Source organism: Euleptes europaea, chromosome 6, assembly GCF_029931775.1.
Source record: "Euleptes europaea isolate rEulEur1 chromosome 6, rEulEur1.hap1, whole genome shotgun sequence".
NCBI lineage: Eukaryota > Metazoa > Chordata > Lepidosauria > Squamata > Sphaerodactylidae > Euleptes > Euleptes europaea.
In genome coordinates this window covers 73,905,450-73,928,001 of record NC_079317.1, presented here as the reverse complement: position 1 = coordinate 73,928,001, position 22,552 = coordinate 73,905,450, and the positions used below count along the sequence as shown (strand labels likewise).

The window sequence follows — 22,552 nt, the reverse complement described above, 5'->3', positions numbered from 1 at the left end:
TCTCCCATCCAAATACTAACCAGGGCTGACCCTGCTTAGCTTCTGAGATCTGACGAGATCAGGCTAGCCTGGGCCATCCAGGTCAGGGCATATATATATAACCCTCTGGTAGTTCATTAAAAAAACACACACACACACACACACCCCTCGACTTGGGTTTCGCAGAAGAACATTCACTACCTGAGAGGGATGAAAGCAGCTGGCGTGGCCATTTCTTTGTTGCTGTTTTTCCTGGCACTAAAAGTAAGACGTTGCTGCAAGGATGGGTGGGCATGGCAGCAACAGCAGGGGGGAAAGCAAGTGGTGGAACATGAACTCTCCAAATGTGTCTGTCAGTAGTAGCTGTCAGAGCTACAGGTCATTACAGGCACAGGGATAGATCTCTCATGAACACAGAATTGTACGAACCACCTATATGAACACATTTGCATGAGGCTCCTCCATACTTCTGGCACTTGGGAAGTACGTAGGAGCGACTGCTCTGTTTTCTTTTTTTAATGACAAGCGTTGCACAGTCCAGTGAACTCTGTTCCCTTGAACTAACATTTAGATCAGAATTCTCGCAAACTGACTTTGCAGATGGAATCAAAAACCCAAACTGGGTATGAAATGATCCATCTCCCCAAATCTTTCTTACGAACGTCTTTTTCTTCTTCTTCTTGATTGTCTGCAGCCCTCCACATAGCTGCAAGGGGCACCAAACCGAGCGGACAGAGCTCAAGCTCTATTGGCTAGGGCCTAATTTTCCACCTCTGAACTAGATGCTGGGTTTGTGGAGACTCTGAATATCGGCGTAAAACATTGCTGACAACTCAGACAAAGATACAAGCGCTCCTCTGACAAGCAGCTTTACAGTCTTGTGAAAATAATTCTGTCCAGATGGATCAACAGATGTACGTTTTACAAGGTTACATCTTCCCAGTTCAAACCACACATGATCAACATCTCGGCCCAAAGTAATACAATAATAAATTGTGTGTGTGTTTTTCTTTTAAGTATAAGGTCTACCATGTTTGGTCGATACTGCATGATTTTGAGAAAGATGAAGGAAGTAAGGCCTGCGAACTCTAAAGCAATAGCCATTAACATGTTCAGAAATTATTCGGCTGCTACATTTTGCCAATGGCTAAAGTTGCCAGCTCCCTCTTAGCCACCGGCGGGAGGTTTTTGGGGTGGAGGCTGAGGAGGGCGGGGTTTGGGGAGGGGAGGGACTTCAATGCCATAGAATCCAATTGCCAGAGTGGCCATTTTCTCCAGCTGAACTGATCTTTATCAGCTGGAGATCATTTGTAATAGCAGGAGATCTGCTACCACCTGGAGGTTGGCAACCCTATTAATGACTCAGATTCTATACCTGACTTCCACCAGGACTCCTCTGTGTCTATTGTAGAGGCGGCCCTCCACTGCAGAGTGCCCGTTCCTTGGGTGCTCGGGTTCCACTCTCACAAGATCCGTTCTTTCAAGGAGCCAAAAAGTTACTATTGAGAGAGGAACATGCTCTACAGTGAATGACTTCCACTGCAGTAAATGAAGAAGAGTGAAAGCGGAAACAAGATGTAAGGCCCAAACAGGGTTGCCAGGCAACAGGGCCTGGAGCTCTCCAAGAATTGCAGCTGATCTTCAGACAACAGAGATCAGATCCCCTCCAGAAAATGGCCATTTTGGAGGGTGGATTCTATGGCATTATATCTCTCTGAGGCCCCTCCCCAAACCCTGCCTTCTCCAGCTTCACCTCAAATTGCAAATAACTTCCAAACCCAGAGTTGGCAATGGCAAATCCAAGTTACACTGTATGCTTTATTTTTGGAAAAAAAATATTATAACCATATTTTTTTAATAAATTTTATTTTGAATATATGGGATACAAAAGGAAAGAAGGGGGGGCAAGGGTAGTCCGTCTGCAATAGATGTGAAATATAGTCTTATCAGTTTGATAAATTAAAAAAAAACATTTAAAAAGCCATACTACAGTAGGTAAACATCTGCAACAATAAGCATTCATTATAGTAGATATGCATTACTATAGAGATACATTTTCGTGTGGTTAATTTTATAAACTAAATATATGTTTTCTTATGTTATGTTATGTTTGACTATTGATTTAATGATATATAATTATAAAACGGTTGCCATTTTTCATTAAACTGTTCTATTGACTCATTTGTAGTAAAATTCGTCATAAAAGTCATTTTAGCCAAGTTTGCATAGTCAAGCATTTTGTCTTTCCATTCTTCAATATCGGGTATAGGCAAAAATATTATAACCATATTGTTAGACAAACAACTCCTTGGTTGGGTCCAGGCATAACAAGAAACCATGGTTTATTTTAACTGTGGCAAGTTTCTGAAATCAGAATTCAGCTTGCAGATGATCATTCTATCCTGATTTGCATCAGCAAATGCTTATTTCATCACCTTTGCTTTGTAGCAGGGGAGGGTGGTACGGGGGAACAAGCTAGGAGGAAGTCAGGAAGTCTGTATTCATAGTCACACAAAACCCTAGTTAAGACTAAAGGTGATTAATAAATCAACTTCATTGTTCAGATGCTGGTTTGATAGACCCTTAACTAGCAGTGGAACAGTCTGCATTCAGACAATCACACAAAGCTGAATTAGCTTAATTAAACCATGATTTTGCATTATGTCTGAGTAAAACATCCTGGCTTGATCCCCAGGGCCCATCTTCAGGCACTCTCCAGCTACAATAGTGCATTACTGGAGGAAATGCAGTGAAACCATATGTAAAACTCATGGGCATAGGTACTATACTGTCCTTACACTCACGCAGTGCTGCCTTCTGTTTCAAACAGTTTGCTCTGGTGGCAGATCCTTTCTGCTCATGCAACATGATGAACTGGCATAAGCAGAAATCACCTAGCACAGGAAGAATGCCCTCTGCAACAGAAGACCTCCTCTGTAAAGGAGGACTGCGTTGTACAAGCAGAAGAATCCAAGTCACTGTTCCCAATCCAACTCTAGTCACTCTTTGTTTCCTACAAATAGTAGATCTGCACAGGGATACACACACACAGCCACATCAGATGAATTTATCAAGTTCAATGGGAAACAGATGAGGTTCACAGTGCATATCCATATCCAGATGTGCAACTGCATCAGCTCTCAATTCACAGCTCTCCCTTGCTAGACTGTCAGCAATTACATCAACATAAACTCCACCGATTTCAACTGCATTTATTCTGAGTCATGTACCTACATGTGTGTTGATTGCTTTTTGATGTTACCTCATACTGATCACTGTAATTTTCTCCCTATTTCAGTAGTCAGTGTAAATATACTTGCACCATTTAGGATTTACATGCTTAGACTTTAAAATTAACCCATCATTAACCCATCATTAACCCATCATTAACCCAGCTTTCATTGTCCTTATTTCTGTAATTTTATTCTCAACAGAACAAAACTGTATCCATGTGTTAGTCTGTGCTGCCTTTCTTTATAGCATTTGTACAATATGAAGATACTCAAGGTTTATATGTAATTGATACTCCTCAACATCATGATTGAACTCAGCTTTAATGTATTTATCATATCTTTTTGTTCCCTCATTTTAGTATCAGTTAAAAGCAAACATGACTTGGAGAGCCACAGTTGTGTAGTGGTTAAGAGCGGTGGTTTGGGTCTTCTTCTTTTCCTGCTGCCTTCAACTTTTCCTAGTGTTTAACAGTGGTGGTTAGGAGCAGTGGACTCCAATCTGGAGAACCGAGTTTGATTCCCCACTCCTCCTCCACATGAGGGGCAGAGGCTAATCTGGTGAGCTGGATTTGTTTCCCCACTCCTACACATGAAGCCAGCTGGGTGACCTTGGACTACTCACGCTCTCTCAGTCTCACCTACCTCACAGGGTGTCTGTTGTGGGGAGGAGAAGGGAAGGAGATTGTAAGCCGGTTTGATTCTTCCTTAAGTGGTAGAGAAAGTCAGGATACAAAAACCAACTGTTCTTCTCTATTTTTAGATAATTTAAATTAAATGAGATTCAGAAACTAAGAACAATCCTCAAGACCTAACTACAAGTTATATTGCCCCAGGGATGTCCCTGAGTCAAGAGAGGAATGTCCTAAAGTATCACACTTCCAAGGTATTTCCATACTGTGTATTGGGGACATGGGGTGTAGAGAGGGGAGGGATTAAATCCACCCATACCATTTTCCCAACCTGAAAGGCCCCAAGGTGCTATTTTCCTTGTTGTGGAATATAATGCATTGGCAGTCAGTATAAGTGCAGCCTCCAATGTGGTGGGGAACGCCTAAGCCCCTTCTGTCTGTGCACCACAGTCCTTAACTGAGTCTGGCCCAGGTGTACCTGGAAAGCACAGAACTTCAGAACATGCCTCTCTACCTGACCTGAGGATGTCCTTGAGGAAAATGTGGTGTGTAGTTATGCCTCCCCTATGATTTGTAACAAAATCATAATTTGTCATAGGGTTGCCAGGTCTCTCTTCACCACCGGTGGGAGGTTTTTAGGGCAGAGCCTGAAGTGGGTGGGGTTTAGGGAGGGGGGGACTTCAATGCCATTGAGTCCAATTGCCAAAGCGGCCATTTTCTCCAGGTGAACTGATCTCTATCGGCTGGAGATCAGTTGTAATTGCAGGAGATCTCCAGCTAGTACCTGGAGGTTGGCAACCCTAATTTGTCATGATCTCAGATTGCAGATTGTTCCTTGCATGCAAACCAGGATTAAAATATGGTTTGGTATTTTGGTTCATAAACCAGGCTCAGTTTGTCAGTTCATCCAATTGAGATGTCACAAGCAAACTGCAGTTTGAATGCTTCCACGTTTGTGTCGATCCACGCTAGCCATGCCGAAGGGGAAAGAGGATATGGTCCTCTGATGTTCATTCTCAAAAGAGAACAATAAACTAACAGGGTTTTGGGGATCATTAAAAATGCAATCTAAGAAACCAGACTTCTTTTTTTAAAAAAAGATTCCCAGTCATGATTGGATTGGTCATCTAAATGCAGTCTAAGCCTGCGTTCAGATGCCACTGTGGTTCGATGTCATGTTCAAATGCTGGATACTCCATTAACTTTGATTAGTAAGAAGACTACAAACCAAGATTTTTGCACCAGAGTTACGTTCAAGTTTGCAGTGCCTCTGGTCAATCACTAGATCTGAAGGCAAGAGTCAGCTACAGTACTGCTTCCTAGGCACACAGCCAGAGCTGCAGAATGGTAACATCCCGGTTTCTCTGCTGCTCCGGATGCAGTCGGCACTCACTAGCACTGGACAAACCAGGATTTCTTGGCAGACTCAAGAAGAAGAGTTGTTGTTTTTTATATGCCAACTTTCTCTACCACTTAAGAGAGACTCAAACCAGCTTACAATCTCCTTCCCTCCCCCACCCCACAACAGACACCTTGTGAGGTAGGTGGGGCTGAGAGAGCTCTTAATAGAACTGTAACTGGTCCAAGGTCACCCAGATGGCTTCATGTGGAGGAGTGGGGAATCAAACCCGGTTCTCCAGATCAGAGTCCACCGCTCCAAACCACTGCTCTTAACCACTACACCACAGTGGCTCTAGACACTTTTGACCATCTCTTGCTCAATAAGCAAGGGTTTAAACTATCTGTGGTTATTTGTGAGATCTGAATACAGACTAGCAGTTCGGGGTGGGGGGGGAGGAACAGGATTATTTCCAAAAGCATTCCCTACAAACTGATCCCCAATCAAGCTATCCAGTGCAGTTTCCACATCATATCGACCTCTGGACTCCCCCCCCCCGCCCCAATATAGCATAAAAGGAGAGCCTAATAGCTATTCACTGTTTGTAAACTGTAATGATATCCTGCTTTCTGTTACTCTCGTCTGCTTCGACCTTCAAGTCTAGTAATATTACATCCCATTCTCCAGCCCCTAATGTCCCATTCTAGAAGCAATGGAAAATAAATGGCTTTCAGCTTGATCGGTGCCTGGAAACATTCCACGCAAGTTGCTCTGGGCTTTCCAAAAGAAATATGAGACGTAAGCATAGTTTTAAAAAGAAATATTTTTCTCAATATGAAGACAGCAACAAAATGACTAAATGGATTGTTTCCTGTTCATTTCCTGGTCATTTTGATCTTGTGGTTGATGATGACTATAAGAGCGGTCCTATTTTTTAAGGTCACAGGCTGCAAGCCTAAGAACACTTTCCTGGGAATAAGATCCATTGACTAAAATGGGGTTTATGTCTGAGTAGATATGGTTAGGACTGCTGTCAAAGAGAACTTATACCATTACAGTGATATTGCTGAGCCAACAGAAGATTGGAAGGAGAGTGTTCAGGCAGTGGCTGACCTACATTTTTGAGACCCTGAAACTTGAACTGTCATGAGGGGCCCTTCTGCTTCAGTGGGGTTGTTCTATGGCAGATGTATTGGTTCATTCTCTAATAGAGAGGTAGAAGGTCATCAGAGGGGGCTCATTAGGATAAAGAGGTGAAAATCTGGGTTTTGTTGTTAAAATGCACAAGCGAGATGAGTGCAGCCTGAATTGAGAATTCAGATGTCTTTTTATGGTTCTGATTGGCTCTAGCCTAAGGGCTGAGCTATAGCACTATTAAGTCGTGCACTAATGAAGGATTCAAGGATCCAGCTGCCAAAATGTAGGCTATGAATAGATTATGGTGAGCTCGGCGAGCCCATATAGCTGGGGATTCAGGCGCTGGAAGCCCCCAAGAAAATTCTGAAATTTGACCAATTACAGGGACATTTTGAGGCCATATGAAATGGGTGTTAGAGCATATTCTGTCACTATTAAGTACTTAAATCCATTGGCTTATGAGTCTATCACCAAAATAGCCTTATTTTAATAACAAACACTTTAAAAAAAACTCCATTGATTTTGCTTCAGGGCCCCTCCAGGATCAGGGGCCCTGAAGCTTAAGTTTCATTTGTTTCATTGTAGATCTGCCACTGCGTTCAGGGAAGAGCAATAGGCATCTCAGAGAAGAAAAATGGCTGGCAGAACAATGGGAGAGACAGAGGCTGACTGCTCTGCTCCCTCCTCTGATACATCAATTGCTCTGGTCTCAATTCCATTCTTTTCTCCTATACGCTGTTGGGTCATTCCATCCCCTGTCCCAGGATGTCGGCATTATATTATGCCCTCTACTATTAGAATCAGCAGAGAGCTCAAGATGCTAGCCTATACCCAGCAAATCAGCAGAGAGCTCAAGATGCTAGCCTATACCCAGCAAATTCCTTACCACCAAAAATAAGATTCTGACAAACTCAGCAGCCAATCATAGCACGGCATCAGGAGTATATAAGCTCCCAAAGGGATCATATCACATATTAAGACATGGCACATTTCTCTAGAACAATGAATGAATGAGAGCAAATGTGGTATAGTGATTAGCATATTGGACAAGGACAAGACAATCTTGGTTCAAATCCCACTCAGCCATGAAATTTACTAGTAAGTGTTATCCTAAGCAGAGTTATACCCTTCTAAATGCACTCACTGAATAGACTTAGAAGGGCATAACTCTGCTTAGGAAGGCACTGTGGGTAACCTTGGCCAGCAATGCTCTTTCTTAGCCAACTAACTTTATAGAATAAAATGGAAGCATGGAGAACTATGCACTGTATAAATTGGGGGAAGGGAGACCTGAGCTTCATGGAGGAAGGGTGTAATAGGAAGAGAGACTAAATAGATGTGGGGTCTTGTGGAAAGTGTCCTTTTACCAAAGGAAGAGTTTTGTACAAACATCTAAGCCCAACAATAAAGAAGGGCATAGGGTCAGCATTTGTATACTCTGCCTCTGAAGTTCAGACACAATCATCTATGAGAAGTATCAACTCTATTGTAGCAGTTGGATCTGCAAGGACCGGGTGACACACATAGGGAGGGGGTTCACTATGAAGGCGACCCATACCCAAAGTACGACCTGAATATTCTGCTCTAGGGAAAGCAGTGAGGAACACCACCAAATTTGTGGTGAATGCCAAACACATCATATCCTATTGGTACTATTAAACAACTACTTCTGAAGCATAATTTCTTGCAGTGGAAATGGTAGCAGAACTGGAAACCCTCTTGGTGCTGGTATCTACTGCATGGGCTGAGTGGAGGGAAGGATATGGAAGAAAGGAGGGCTAGGCATCTGGGAGACTGCAAAGGCCCCATGATAAATCTTTACCGGTCGGCTTTTATAGCTGTTGGTTGCTCTCTGGAGTGGGAGGGCTGGGTTATTGTCATGATGCTATTCCCCTTTTCCATCCAAAATTACTGTTACTGGCAAAGTGCCTAAAAAGTAGGCTTTGTCTTATGGAGATCATCTCAGCATCTCCCAGGAGAACGATATTTGAACCCCTATATCCTGTTTCCACTGCATCAGCCCCTCCCGGAGCTACCAGCCAACTCACATTCTTGTCTGAAGCTTTCCAGTCTTCTTTGTCCATGTGCTTCCACATCCTTTCCCTTACAAAAATTCTTGCCCTATTACAGAGCCCCCCTATAACTGTACTGAATGAATGCCATTTTAATTACTGTCTGTGGTGGGACCACAGAGGGACTCCTTCTAGGGAATCTTTTTGTTCTGAGTTCTCTGTGCAACCCTTATAACAACTGAGACCAGAACTGTTGGGCACTGCTCCTGGCACTGTACTTGTCCAATGTGTGCATGGGGATGTGTGGTATAGCTTACTGTATATAATACCCAGACATTCATATCCCCTGCATTTATAGCACCTCAACATTCCAGGTATATTCTAGCACCAGCTGCATATTTATACTCCCTGGAAAGGAACACACATAGGAGGGCCTATACACTGGCCAGATGTGCAGCCCTACCATCTGCCATATTAGAAGGGAGATTTAAGAAGATCCCCAGGGTGGAGAGACTTTGCCCGTGTAACACAGGGGAGCTGGAAACCATTGAGCAAGTATTTTTTAGATGTCCCCTCTACAAGTCAGCCCGTTTCAATATTATTGACCCTTTGATTAGGCAAATGGGCTCTGGTGATGAGGGTGAATGGACCAAAAGGTTTCTGCTGGGAGACAGCTCACCAATCACCACCCAGGTCACAAAATATTGTGCAGTAGCAATGAAGCTACGTCGCCTTAATGTACATCCTTAATCTGTGGAAATGTAAAATTGGGTGATTCCTAATTTTCTTGGCCTTGGTTGTAAACATCTACTCTGCTTGTTCTGCCTCTGTTTTACCTGTTTTATCTGGCATACTAGCCACAAATAAAATTTATTTATTTATTTTACCCAGACATTGTTGCTTCAGCAGCTTGCTGATTTGTGCTTGCTACACATGGCCAACATGAGGATGTCATTAGTGAATGTCATTGTGACAGGTAGGTGGCAATGGAGTTGCTGTCATTACTAGTATGTCAGCTCAGTGTTCTAGTGCCATAATGGTGCTTTTGACTTCTCTGCTGAAGGAACACAAGGGCCTTCACTATACTTAGCTAACATGCAACTCTGGCAGAATGGTAACCAGCACTTTGGGATGATAAGACAGGCCGGTGACTCAGTCACAGTTTATAAATACCATACTCCAAAATCCATATAAAATATACTTATTTTAGAGTAGCTGTGTTTGGCTCCTGAAACGAGACTGCAATTCTCATCTAGAAATTATATATCTCTGTATGCATGTATGAAATGTATGACTGAAAATTCCCTAATGAAAGTTTGGCTTTCTGTCAAGCACTTATGATCCAGGTCTATTTCTAAGTACAGTCTGAATTCCAGCAAAGAATGGACTTCTGATTCAAACTTGGAGTCTTGCCATGTGATTAAACTGTGTCAGAAGATACATGGGAGGTTGCCGGTTGGAAAGCAGCCCCATATTAAAATCTCCTTCCATACACAAGGTTACATGTCACTCACAAATCTGCTGGTATAGGTTGTTCTCTACTATGTAGGCTATGAAGGGAGATTTTTTGGTATGGGGTGCATTTAAAAAATATTATTCTATCAAAATTAGTCATTTCTGTGCCTGGGAAACAATCCAAACTATACACCTTTCCCCTCCAGTATGTGGGCCCAAGCTAAGGGTTAATGGAAATAATGAGAACAGCCTTCTGAAGTAGATGAAAGAAGCTTCAGATTCACAGGCTTCAGAAGTGGCTGTAGAAGACAAAAGATAAGAAGGAGCAATGTGTCCACAGTCTCCCCCATGCTTTGCTCTAAGCATCAATTGTTTCATTGACCTGTTATGAGGTAGTTAGTTTGGCCAAGGCCAAACTATAGAGGCGTTGCTTCATTAGCATAGTAAATTGCCCACCCTAAGGAGAAAATTGCCTCTGTTTTCTGATCATGCGACGCCGGAAGAAACATGTTGTAAGTGTAACAGGACATTGTATGTATAAAGTGGGAAGAAAATGATATCCGTAATGATTATCTTGGCAAGTATATAATCTTATGCTGGACTAAAAATAGTTGCTTCTGCCTTTGGACTAGAGCTAGGGTTGCCAGGTCCCTCTTCACCATCAATGGGAGGTTTTTGGAGTGGCGCCTGAGGAGGGCAGGGTTTGGGAGAGACTTCAATGCCATAGAGTCCAATTGCCAAAGTGGCCATTTTCTTCAGGTAAACTGATCTCTATTGGCTGGAGATAAGTTGTAATAGCAGGAGATCTCCAGCTGGTACCTGGAGGCTGGTAACCCTAACTAGAGCCTGTTTTTCAGCTGAATAATAACTCTTTAAACCTTCTCCCGCCCTGGTGAGCTTATTGGGCCAGGACACCAAGGCAACGTTCCTGCTGGTTTTAAACTGCTTTTGCCAACAAGTACAAGTTCAGAAAAGTTATTGCCCTACTGAATACCACACCAGCATTCTGAAAGGATAGTGTCACTGATATGACTAGGGTTGCCAACCTCCAGGTAGTCGCTGGAGATCTCCTGCTATTACAACTGATCTCCAGTCGACAGAGATTAGTTCCCCTGGAGAAAATGGCCACTTTGGCATTGGACTCAATGGCATCCAAGTCCCGCCCTCCCCAAACCCCGCCCTCCTCAGGCTCCGCCCCAAAAACCTCCTGTCGATGGCGAAGAGGGACCTGGCAACCCTAGATATGACCAATCCATCTGAACGCCCACAAAGATACCCATTTGAGAGCAACAGAACCATTCTATCAAAAAACTGAGCATTCCTTATTTTGTATATTTTTATTTGTGAGCCTACTCTTATGGCCTCAGTAGAATTCATTAATACGAGTCGCATAAAGCTAATCCATCTTCAGGTGGAATTGGAATAATACCCAGACTATTATCCTGATAACCATTAACACACATGTTGTTTGAGTTTACTTTAAATCTCAAAAGTTTCTTTAATAATTTCAACCGAATGTAGGCTCTGCACATACCATACATGCCTCGGTGCTTTAAATTTGTTTGTACAGCTGCAAAATTCTCAAATTAACTATCTGTCAGAAGAAGTAAAATATGGCCTGGAGAGCAAGGAGATGAAATCCAAGCCACTGGGAGAAAATTACAAAATGGACTCCTGCAATATGAATCACTTTTTTAAAAAAAAGAATCACACTTGCTGTAATAATAAACCTGCAGTTCTGGGGCCAGTAGGTCATTAGCCGCAACATGGATAGTTCCAGCCATTTACTACTATACAAATCCCCAGCATTTATTAACATAACTGTCACTGAATCTCCCTGTCTCTTAAATCTGCTGGTATATAAATTAAGCAGTAAAGCAAATACCACATGCTATCCCACAGGTAGGTTCTCAGGAAGAAAAATGGAATCACACCCTTCAGAAATGATCACCGTATTCCACTGTGCCCACTCTGCTTTTAAGACCTCATGCTTTTAAATGCTTGCATATTTCTTTTTGCTATTTAAAGCTCCACATTCATAAGCAATAGTATCACTCAGCCTCTTTGAAAGTATCCCTAAGCATGGGACATTCCTCCTTGTATTCTGAATTTATCTTTAGGTGAAACCATTTCGTAGACCTTTTGAGAGTTAAAAGCCTAGCTCGGAATAAACAAACAGGGCAAACCTCAGGACACTTTCCTGGGAGTAAGCTCCACTAAATAGATCTGTGTAGGATTCTGAGTAAATCAGCTTAGGATCGCCCTGACAGAAAGTGATTGGGGCAGACTGGCCAATTAATTTACTGGAAAAATACCTGGTGGGCTACTGTCCTGGACAGTCAACTGCGAGCTGAGCTGACTCCAGTGCTGCTGGCAGCATGGCTGGTGCTGCTCAGCTCATACCAGGCCAGTAGGCACAACAATGGACACGGACTTCCCTCTTGCTTGCTCCCATACCAATTGTCCGAGCTGAGTAGCCCATGCTGCAAGGCCTGCTTGCTCAGCTTGTTTCTGGGCTGTTTTAATAGTTCACCCCATTCCTCCACTCATGTATATCAAATACAATTTTTCTCTGTCATATTTAGCAAGTTTAATGTTACCTGTTCATTATAAATGGGGTTGCCAAGTGGCCTGGAGCAAAATGTCCTGTCCCTTTAACAAAGATCAATGGGATGTCATCTCTCATGTGATGTTATTTACTTTTATACCACAAAAGCTCTCCAACAATCCGTTTCCACCTTTTAAGCCTCTATTAAAGGGACAGGACATTTCGCTCCAGTTGGGAACCCTAAATCCAACAGATCAGGCCCTACTCTAAGAGGTAAGAACATCAGTTAGTTGTGAAAAGCAGGGCCTTTACTGCTGATGGCCCAAAGTTATGGAATGCCTTCCTGAATAAGGTGCAGAGTTTCTCCTTCCTCATCTTCTTTTAGATGGGGTACAAAACGTTTTGGGCATATGAAGATGTTTTCCTGAAAAGGCACAAGCCAGGAGAAACTTGAAAACTTTCACACAACCCTTTAGTTCCCCTCCCCTACAGGAATTAAGCCTATGGAGATGTCATTGGATTGTACACATATTCTTCCCTTGTTTTGCCCCACCTCCATCTTCTCTCCCCTCTTTGTCATCTTCCTTGTAGATTGTTAGCTCCTTCGGACAGACTTGCCTTCTTGTGCTCTATAAAGCATCTATAAAACATTGACAGTTCTGTATAATAAAAACCCACCATCTGATTCAGCTCAATGTAAATGAACTGGACCGAAACTAATGGGTTTCAGTAGGATAGCCATGTTTAGTTTGTGTCAACAATAAGAAGAACCCTACAACACCCAAAAGCCATGTATTACAGCATAAGCTTTTGCAGAGTTCAGCCTTGTTTTGATTAAGCTACTGTTGTAAAGTAGGCCAATGGTTACCACTAGATTGCTATGAAACTAGAAGAGAAGGATGTAAAATACCCAACTCAAGCATGGAGACTTTTGACGGTGGGGTGGGTGGGGAATAGATTTCAAATGGAAGCCCCACTTCAGTGATTCAGTAAGTATGGATCATAATACTGTATATACAATTAGTACACCAAGATGAATAAAAAAGTGCTCACAATGTACTCTATTATTTGTGCTCTGAATTATCCCAATACCACTGAAAGCTGGCTTGAAGACTGAAAGACTTAACAGTTTGTTCAAGTCACACTAATGTCCAAAGGGGGGGGATGCTATGTATCTCCCAAACTGCATGGAGAACTGTAGACAAAGAATTTATCATGTGATAATGGCAGCCACCTTTAGCAACTTAAAAATACCCTATTGCAGATGTTGTGTGTCAACAGGACCAAATACAAAGGTAACATAGGAATGGCAATCATTTCCAGAATGGGATCCTCTAGTTGTTTCAACTGGACTATATATATTTTTTTTTTGGGGGGGGGGGTGATACCATAAAGAAATGTTCAAACAATAGGTCCATAAAGGAAAAACTGTTTGTTGGGCTTGAATAATTATTTTAAAAACCGGAACTTCCATAAAGAAACATAACTTTGCATGACCCAGCTAACAGTGTTGTTTTTAAGCAGTCCTAAATGGTTTTTTATTGTGCATCTAGAGAAACAGCTCCAAGCAGTTCTCCAGGCAAAAACCAAACCCATGCCACATGTCTTGTGCAAATTTCCTACCCCCTCTTATGAACTACTACTCTGGATCATTCACAGTAGGACCATTATAGTCACATGAATCTACGTCTCCCTGCTTCTTTGGGATCCATCTGTGATGATTTATAAGACGGAGAGAGTAACCTTCAGATTTATGTGGACAGGGTTATAACAGCTGCTTCCTTTCCACCAGTGTGAGAAGGGGCCAATAATTCACCCTTGCTGTCCTATGGTCTCTGAAAGCTTGTAAGCAAGAGAAGGAAGTTGCAAAGATACTTTGGAGAACATGAGCCATGTGAAGAGGCATATGGTGACCTTATTGACAACAAATGGCACCTTATAGATTTAGGGCCAGTCTGTCCCTTAAGAAAATTCAAGTTGTTATATTTTTCCCTGCTATGGTGCTGCTGAAGGCCATGAGCCCTGCCAGAAAATAAAGAGAAAAGCTATCAATTCTTGATTTGATTATATAATGACCACTATTTTACTTTCTTTTTAAATCTTTGATGAGATGTGGATGTCTTCATTTAAAAAAAATAGTTCCAATAAAATGCCCTTTTTCATAGCTTTCTTAATTTGCTTTCTATGACTTGCCCCAATTCCGGTTTCTTTGTACTGAAAACTGCAGACTTGGTTAGGTACAAGAGAAAGAAAAACAGGGCTACACCAAGCAATGTGCCAGCAAACCAAAAAAAGGGGGGGGATGCAAGGTGACCGGTTAGAACTCAATTGCTGTGGAAAGATTCAGCAAAAAGAACTCTGATCCCCCGATGAAGCTCATACAGCTAAACATGTAGGGGCTTTTTGTATGTGTTAAGTGCCATAAAGTTGCTTCTGACTCATGGCGACCCTATGAATCAAAGTCCTCCAAAACTTCTGATCTTTAACAGCCTTGCTCAGATCTTGCAAATTGAGGGCTGTGGCTTCCTTTATTGAGTCAATCCATCTCTTGTTGGGTCCTCCTCTTTTCCTGCTGCCCTCAACTTTTCCTAGCATGATTGTCTTTTCCAGTGACTCTAGTCTTCTCATAATGTGTCCAAAGCCTCAGTTTAGTCATTTTAACTTCTAGGGACAGTTCAGGCTTCATTTGATCTCTGTGTGTGTGTGAGCCGTCAAGTCGCTTCCGACTCATGGTGACCCTATGAATGAAAGTCCTCCAAAATGTCCTATCTTTGACAACCTTGCTCAGATCTTGCAAATTTGATCTAGAACCCACTTATTCATCTTTTTGACAGTCCACGGTATCCATAACACTCTCTTCCAACACCACATTTCAAAGGAACCATTCCCCCCCCCCCCCGTCAGTTTTCTTCATTGTCCAGCTTTCACAGCCATACACAGTAATAGGCCATATGTATTTTTCTGGCAAGGCCGTAATAAAGTGTTTGTTTGTTCACAGTAACAGGGAACAATATGTCATGAATTAACTTTACATGACAATAAAACTGTCACCAGTCACCTTGTGCCTTTTTTCCTTTTTTGGTTTGCTGAATTGATTAGGTAAACATCAGCCTAGTTGTGTGTGTGTGTTAAGTGCCGTCAAGTCGCTTCCGACTCATCGTGACCCTCCAAAATGTCCTATCTTTGACAGCCTTGCTCAGATCTTGCAAATTGAAGGCTGTGGCTTCCTTTATTGAGTCAATCCATCTCTTGTTGGGTCTTCCTCTTATCCTGCTGCCCTCAACTTTTCCTATCATGACAGTCTTTTCCAGTGACTCTTGTCGTCTCATAACGTGACCAAAATACGACAGCCTCAGTTTAGTCATTTTAGCTTCTAGGGTCAGTTCAGGCTTGATTTGATCTATAACCCACTGATTTGTTTTTTTGGCAGTCCATGGAATCTGTAACATTCTCCTCCAACACCACATTTCAAAGGACTCTATTTTCTTCCTATCAGCTTTCTTCATTGTCCAGCTTTCACACCCACACATAGTAATAGGGAATATGATGGCATGAATTAATCTAGTCTTGGTGGCCAGAGTCACATCCTTACACTTCAAAATCTTTTCTAGCTCCTTCATGGCTGCCCTTCCCAGTCTCAATCTCCTTCTAATTTCTTGGCTGTAGTCTCCCTTTTGGTTGATGGTGGAGCCAAGGAATAGAAATTGAACAATTTCAATTTCCTCATTGGGCGAAAACGCATGGTCGCTTTATCCTCCTTTAATCCCTGTTTTAGCCAGGATCAAACGCACATTAGGCGAAACACATGCGTTCGATCCAGGCTGAATCCTGGCTGAAACAGGGATGAAAGGAGGAAAAAGCGACCATGCGTTTTTGCCCATAGTCAACCTTAAAGTTGTGTAATTCTCCTGTAGTCATTACTTTTGTTTTCTTGATGTTCAGCTGTAGTCCTGCTTTGGCACTTTCTCTTTTAACTTTCAGCAGTAGTTGTTTCAAATCTTCACTATTTTCTGCCAATAATGTAGTGTCATCAGCATATCTCAAATTATTAATGTTCCTCCCTCCAATTTTCTAACATTTATATCTATTTTTTATTCTGAAGACATGAATCTCAAGTTGTGTAGAAAAGGGAAATTCAAATACAATCTCTGCTGTATGGTTGTTTCTAGGGATCTTAAACACCTACTGGTACGGCTCGCATCCTATTCACCACCGGCAAACAGCAGCTTATTTTTCAACATACTGTTCATCTGTTCGTCGACCCTAGTTGTGGCTAATTGGTGGGTTGCTTCAACTATTCTGTCTTAATAGTACAGTACAGAGCAATGAACATTTCATGTGTTCTCACAAAGCCCAGCAGAGTTCCACTCCTTTGGTTTTGCTGCTGCTCTGCTTGGCAAGCAATTGTTGAAATAGGCAGTTACATCAGTCACCAACCATATAAACTAGCCATACAAAAAAACTGTGTTTTTCTAAAAAAAAAAAAAAAAACAACTATCACTTTCAATATCTGTCTAAGTAGCCCTTATGGACACTAAAGACCTCTGATTGGTTTGGATTGGCAGCATTTCCGCACATGCTCAGTTAGGTGAAAACCTGATGCGAACCTTTTTGGCAAGCATTCGAATAGTTTGGTACCAAATCAAATAGACCTGGTGAGGGGTTCATGCCTGAGTGATACGGTCAAAAACATTATATTCAACTGTCAAACTCTTTCTTTGTGTAATTCATGGCACCCCTAGTTGTCATGGATATCTATTTGTGTGGTAACCATTGAATCAACTTCCCAATAGTTGTCCAGTTTGCATAGTAAGTATACCCATACCAGCAACAGTGGTCAGCTCTCCAGAGAAGTGCCTGCAACATGATCCAACCAATCTATGTAGGAGGGAAGTGTAAGTGGTACTACAGCTGTCTGGTGCCCCAGTCATACAAAACTGATACCTGGCTTTAGCCATATCACTCTGCCTTGAGGTGGCACCAACTGAAGATTTTTTTAAGAGTCATTGAGGTATGTGTTGTATTGCTTAGGTAACATTTTAATTGGAACCGAATTGCTTTCCAATGGAATTTTTGGGGGGTTTCAGGTATCCCGTGAGAGTAACTAAGCAAGCTTACTAAGAGAAAAGTCCCATGTTAGCATGGTGTAGTGGTTTAGAGTGGCGGTTTGGAGCAGTGCACTCTAAACTGGAGAACCGGGTTTGATTCCCCACTCCTCCATATGAGCGGCGGATGCTAATCTGGTGAACTGGGTTGGTTTCCCCACTCCTGCACATGAAGCCAGCTGGGTGACCCAGGGCTAGTTGCAGTTCTCTTAGAGCTCTTGCAGCCCCACCTACCTCACAGGGTGTCTGTTGTGGGGAGGGGAAGGGAAGGTGATTGTAAGCTTGATTGATTCTTCCTTAAGTGGTAGAGAAAGTCGGCATATATTCTCCTCCTCAGAAAAGTGCCTTTAGGACTGTTGCCTGATTCACCATAATGGACATCTCTAGCCCCATGAAAACTATGCTGATTCACCATAATGGACATCTCTAGCCCCATGAAAACTATGCTGATCATATGCTAATCCTAACTAGCTGAAAAGGCAAATTAAAAGAACCAGTGTGTTCACTGAGAGTTAGGAGTGGTTGAAGAAAAGAAAAGAAAAGAAAAAAGAAAAGAAAAGAAAAGAAAAATCCCTAGTGGCAATTTTGTACCACCTTTTCCAGGTTCTACTTCCCACACTCTCAACCTAAAGCTCAGTCCATGCAACTGCCATATTAAATCTGTATGTTTTACACTTTATAATTAAAGATACCACTCTGTGGATTCGGTCTTTAACCCAGTCTTCAGTAAAGCGGAGATTCTTTTGGAGATTCATTGTGTGTGAAATACATTTGTAATATACATTCAATATGTGTGAAACTCAGGGGGGGGGGAGGCATGCAGAAGCGGCCCATACTCCATCACTTTGTGAAGAGGTTTTTAATAGGTCTCCCCCTCCCACCCTGTCTCTCTGTTTCTTTCTCTCTGGCCTCCGACAGTGTCTGCCTCCCTCTCATTTCACTGCAGGCTGGCCACTGTCTGTAACACAGCTCTTCTGGCAGCCGTTTCGCTTTTTTATCGGCCAGCTCATATATATACACGAACGGAGAATACTTTATCTATGCAAACAGCAGCTGAAGTGTCGGAGAGACCCGGCCGCTCGCCCCAAAAGCCATCTTCAAGGTAACAGCTGGGAGAGACCCACACTATGCTTTTCGATTCCGACGTAGTGGCACGGCTTCTGAATAGCACACATCTCACGAATGTGCTAGACGGGAATGGTTCGGGAAAGCACTGTGGAATTCTTACTAGGCTAAATTTCATGCACTAGAATTCTCATAATTTGCCTTGGCACCAACGTCCTGATTTTCCAGTTGGGGAGCCTACTGCTCGAGACTGCTATGTAGGGAATTAAAAACGGGAAAGGAAAAATGCCTCCATGACAGTTGGCAACGGACAGTCATTATGCTGCCATTTCTTTGCATTCTGATGCTACAGGATGTGAAATAATATATATTCACATCGCATAGCTTTTGAATGAGGTTTTCTAATTTCATTCACATGACTCCCACAGTACTCTGGGGGAAAAAATGAAAATGACTTTTTGAAATCCAAGTAAATCCACTAAAAGGGAAATGCAGTGCTATACAGCACATTGTTTACCTCACAAAATCTGTACCCCACCTTTCTGCCCTCACAAGAGCCACCAAAGCAGCTAACAAAATATACCATACATAACAAAACGACATCTTACAAACCTTTAAAACCAACAAAAATGCATCGTTAAAGCATTTAAAACCAGAGCTAAAATGTATAAAATACATAAAAACAATGCTTCAAACAACACTGGGCAGGAAGCACGGATCACAGAGTGAATGCCAAATGAAACAAAAAAAAAAAGTCTTTACCCTCTGGTGGAAGATAACAACAAAAGGGTGCTGTGGAGAAAATAATTGTCTTATTCAGTTACTCTAGTGCTGTGTTTATGTAGATATTCCTGTTCCCAGCTCCTGTTTCACCCTTGCCATGCCTGCACAGGCTGTACAGATTCCCTCGGGAGAGAGTTCCAGAGTTTTGGTGCCACGTTGAGAAGGCCCTCTGCTGGTTTGCCACCCACATAATCTCAGAAGTGGTCAAGCAGGCTGCCCTTCAGGTATGTTAGTGCAAAACCATATAGGGCTTTAAAGTTCAGCACCAGCACCTTGAACTATGCCCAGAAACAGATTGGGAACTAGTAGACAGGCCAAGACTGGAGTGATATGGTCCCTACAATCCACTCCAATCAACAAACCGGTTGCAGCATTCTGCACCAATTGAAATTTCCAAACACTTCTCAAGGGCAGCCCCACATAGAATGCATTGCAGTAATCTAATCTAGATGTAATCAGGCCATGCACCAACAGTGGCCAGAGGGTCTTGTGCATATTGGAGTCCACCCAACCCAAATATTAGGATATCTCACCCAGAGTTTCCATGTTAAAGAACATAGGGGACAAGGAGGTACCTTGTGGGACCCCTCAGTCCCCAGGCCAAAGGGGTGAGCAGCAGTTCCCCAGACCACCTTCCAAAGCCAACCTTCCAGGTAGGACCAGAACCACTGCAGAATAGTGCCTCCCAATCCCAGCCCAGAAAGTTTGTCCATTCAGATACAATGATCAATGATATCAAAAACTGCTGAGAAGGCTGGAAGAATCAACAGAATCCCATTCCCCAGTTCATCTCCTGGTGCAGGTCATCCACCAGGGCGACCAAGGCTGTTTCTGTCCCATAACCAGGCCTAAAACCAGATTGGAAAGGATCTAACCCAGGGGTGTCAAACATAAGGCCCAAGGGCCGGGTCAGGCCCGCTGAGACTCTCATCCGGCCCGTGAGGCAGCCACCCCCCACACTCTAAATCTGGACTGGCAAGGCATGACTCGGCCCTACCAAGTGACATTTATGTCATATCTGGCCCTCATAACAGTAGAGTTCGACACCCCTGATATAACCAATTCACCTCATTCAGGAAAGCTTCAAGTTTTTTGTAACATTGTAACATAGGTAGGCTCAAGAAAACAAATGAAGCCACAAAGCATACCATAAGAACATAAAGGCCCTGCTGGATCAGACCAAGGCCCATTTAGTCCAGCAGTCTGTTCACACAGTGGCCAACCAGGTGCCTCTAGGAAGCCACAAACAAGACGACTGCAGCAGCACCATCCTGCCTGTGTTCCACCGCACCCAAAATAATAGGCATGCTCCTCTGATACGAGAGAGAATAGGTATGCAGCATGACTAGTATCCATTCTAACTAATAGCCATGAATACCCCTCTCCTCCATGAATATGTCCACTCCCCTCTTAAAGCCCTCCAAGCTGGCAGCCATCACCACATCCTGGGGCAGGGAGTTCCACAATTTAACCATGCGTTGTGTGAAAAAATACTTTCTTGTATCTGTTTTGAATCTCTCACCCTCCAGCTTTAGCAGATGACCCCGTGTTCTAGTACTATGGGAGAGGGAGAAAAACTTCTCTCTGTCCACTCTTTCCAAATCATGCATAATTTTATAGACCTCTATCATGTCTCCCCTCAGCCGCCTTCTTTCCAAGCTAAACAGCCCTAAGCGTCTTAACCGCTCCCCATAGGACAGTTGCTCTAGTCCCCTAATCATTCTGGTTGCTCTTTTCTGCACCTTCTCAAGCTCTGTAATATCCTTTTTTAGGTGTGGTGACCAGAACTGTACACAGTATTCCAAGTGTGGTCTCACCATAGATTTGTACAAGGGCAGTATGATATCAGCAGTTTTATTCTCTATTCCTCGTCTAATGATGGCCAGCATGGAATTTGCCTTTTTTACAGCAGCTGCACACTGGGTTGACATCTTCATTGAGCTATCCACTACCCCCCGAGATCCCTTTCTTGGTCTGTCGCTGCCAGCACAGATCCCATCCGTGTATATGTGAAGTTGGGATTTTTTGCCCCAATATGCATAACTTTACACTTACCGTATTTTTCGCTCCATAGCACGCACCTGACCATAACACACACACCCCCAGCTGGCCGTCGGGGCGGGGAAAGCCGGCTCGCGCTGGAATGACGTGAGCCCTCTCTGTGCGTCCTGCCCGCCTCCCAGCTGGGAGGCGGGCGGGTAAAGCAGCTCACGTCATTCCAGCATGCCCAGCCGGCTCTTTGCGTCCCGGGGCGCACAGAGCCGGCTGGGCGCACTGGAACGGGGCGCACAGAGCCGGCTCGCGTCGTTCCCTTGCGCCCAGCCGGCTCTGTGCGCACATTCGCTCCATAACACGCACAGACATTTCCCCTCATTTTGAGGAGAAAAAAAGTGTGTGTTATGGAGCGAAAAATACGGTACTCGCATTGAATCACATTTGCCATTTTAATGCCCATTCTTCCAGTATGCAGAGATCCTTCTGGAGCTCTTCACAGTCCGATTTTGTTTTAACCACCCAAAATAATTTGGTGTCATCTGCAAACTTGGCTACTTCACTGTTTAACCCCGGAATCACACATCAGCTCACTTCATTTTCAAATTTCTATCATCAAAGGGTTTATTATATTGTCACAAAAGCAAACTGACCTTGTCGTCTGTATTTAAGCTGTGTACTGAATATTTTCTAGTTTTAATCTTGGAGTAAATATTAGCAATTTCTGTGTGGTAGAAGTTTATTCATGAAAAATAGTCTAGGTTTTTGAATGTTCACCACATCTGACACATTATCTTATATAGTTGATTCAAGTTATTTCAACACCACCACCACACCACTACTGCTTTTTCCTTCTTAACAGCTGCCTCTTTACCTCTCATCCGGTTACGGACTGTGCAGAAAATGGGGGAATGTCCCAAGATTACGTAACCAATCAGATTTGGCAAACATTTTTTGCAAAACGAAGCAAAATATCGCCAGAAAGGGGAGTCAGGTTTTGATGCTGCTGAATATGCATGTGAAAAAATTGATAGGGGTTTCTGCTCAGCTATTATCATTATCTCTGGTATATAATAAAAAAGATGTCTCACACTAGGAGGAACAATAGGCCTGATTCTATTAACCAGTCCAACACAGTTTACTGTGTTGTAATCTAAATTACGCTTAATTACTCCAATGATACCTCAACTATCTTCACGTAAGATAGGGTCTGGGGTCCCTCCCCCATGTCCTAAGTCACAGTCACATGTGAGTTGTAGGTAGGGTTGCCAGGTT

General features: G+C 43.0%; 1 protein-coding gene across 1 annotated transcript in view; it reads right to left on the bottom strand.

Annotated features, from left to right (window-relative positions):
* The window catches only part of GAS2 (growth arrest specific 2), a 160,550-nt gene that overhangs the window by 92,513 nt on the left and 45,485 nt on the right, over positions 1-22,552 (bottom strand). The window lies entirely within an intron of this gene.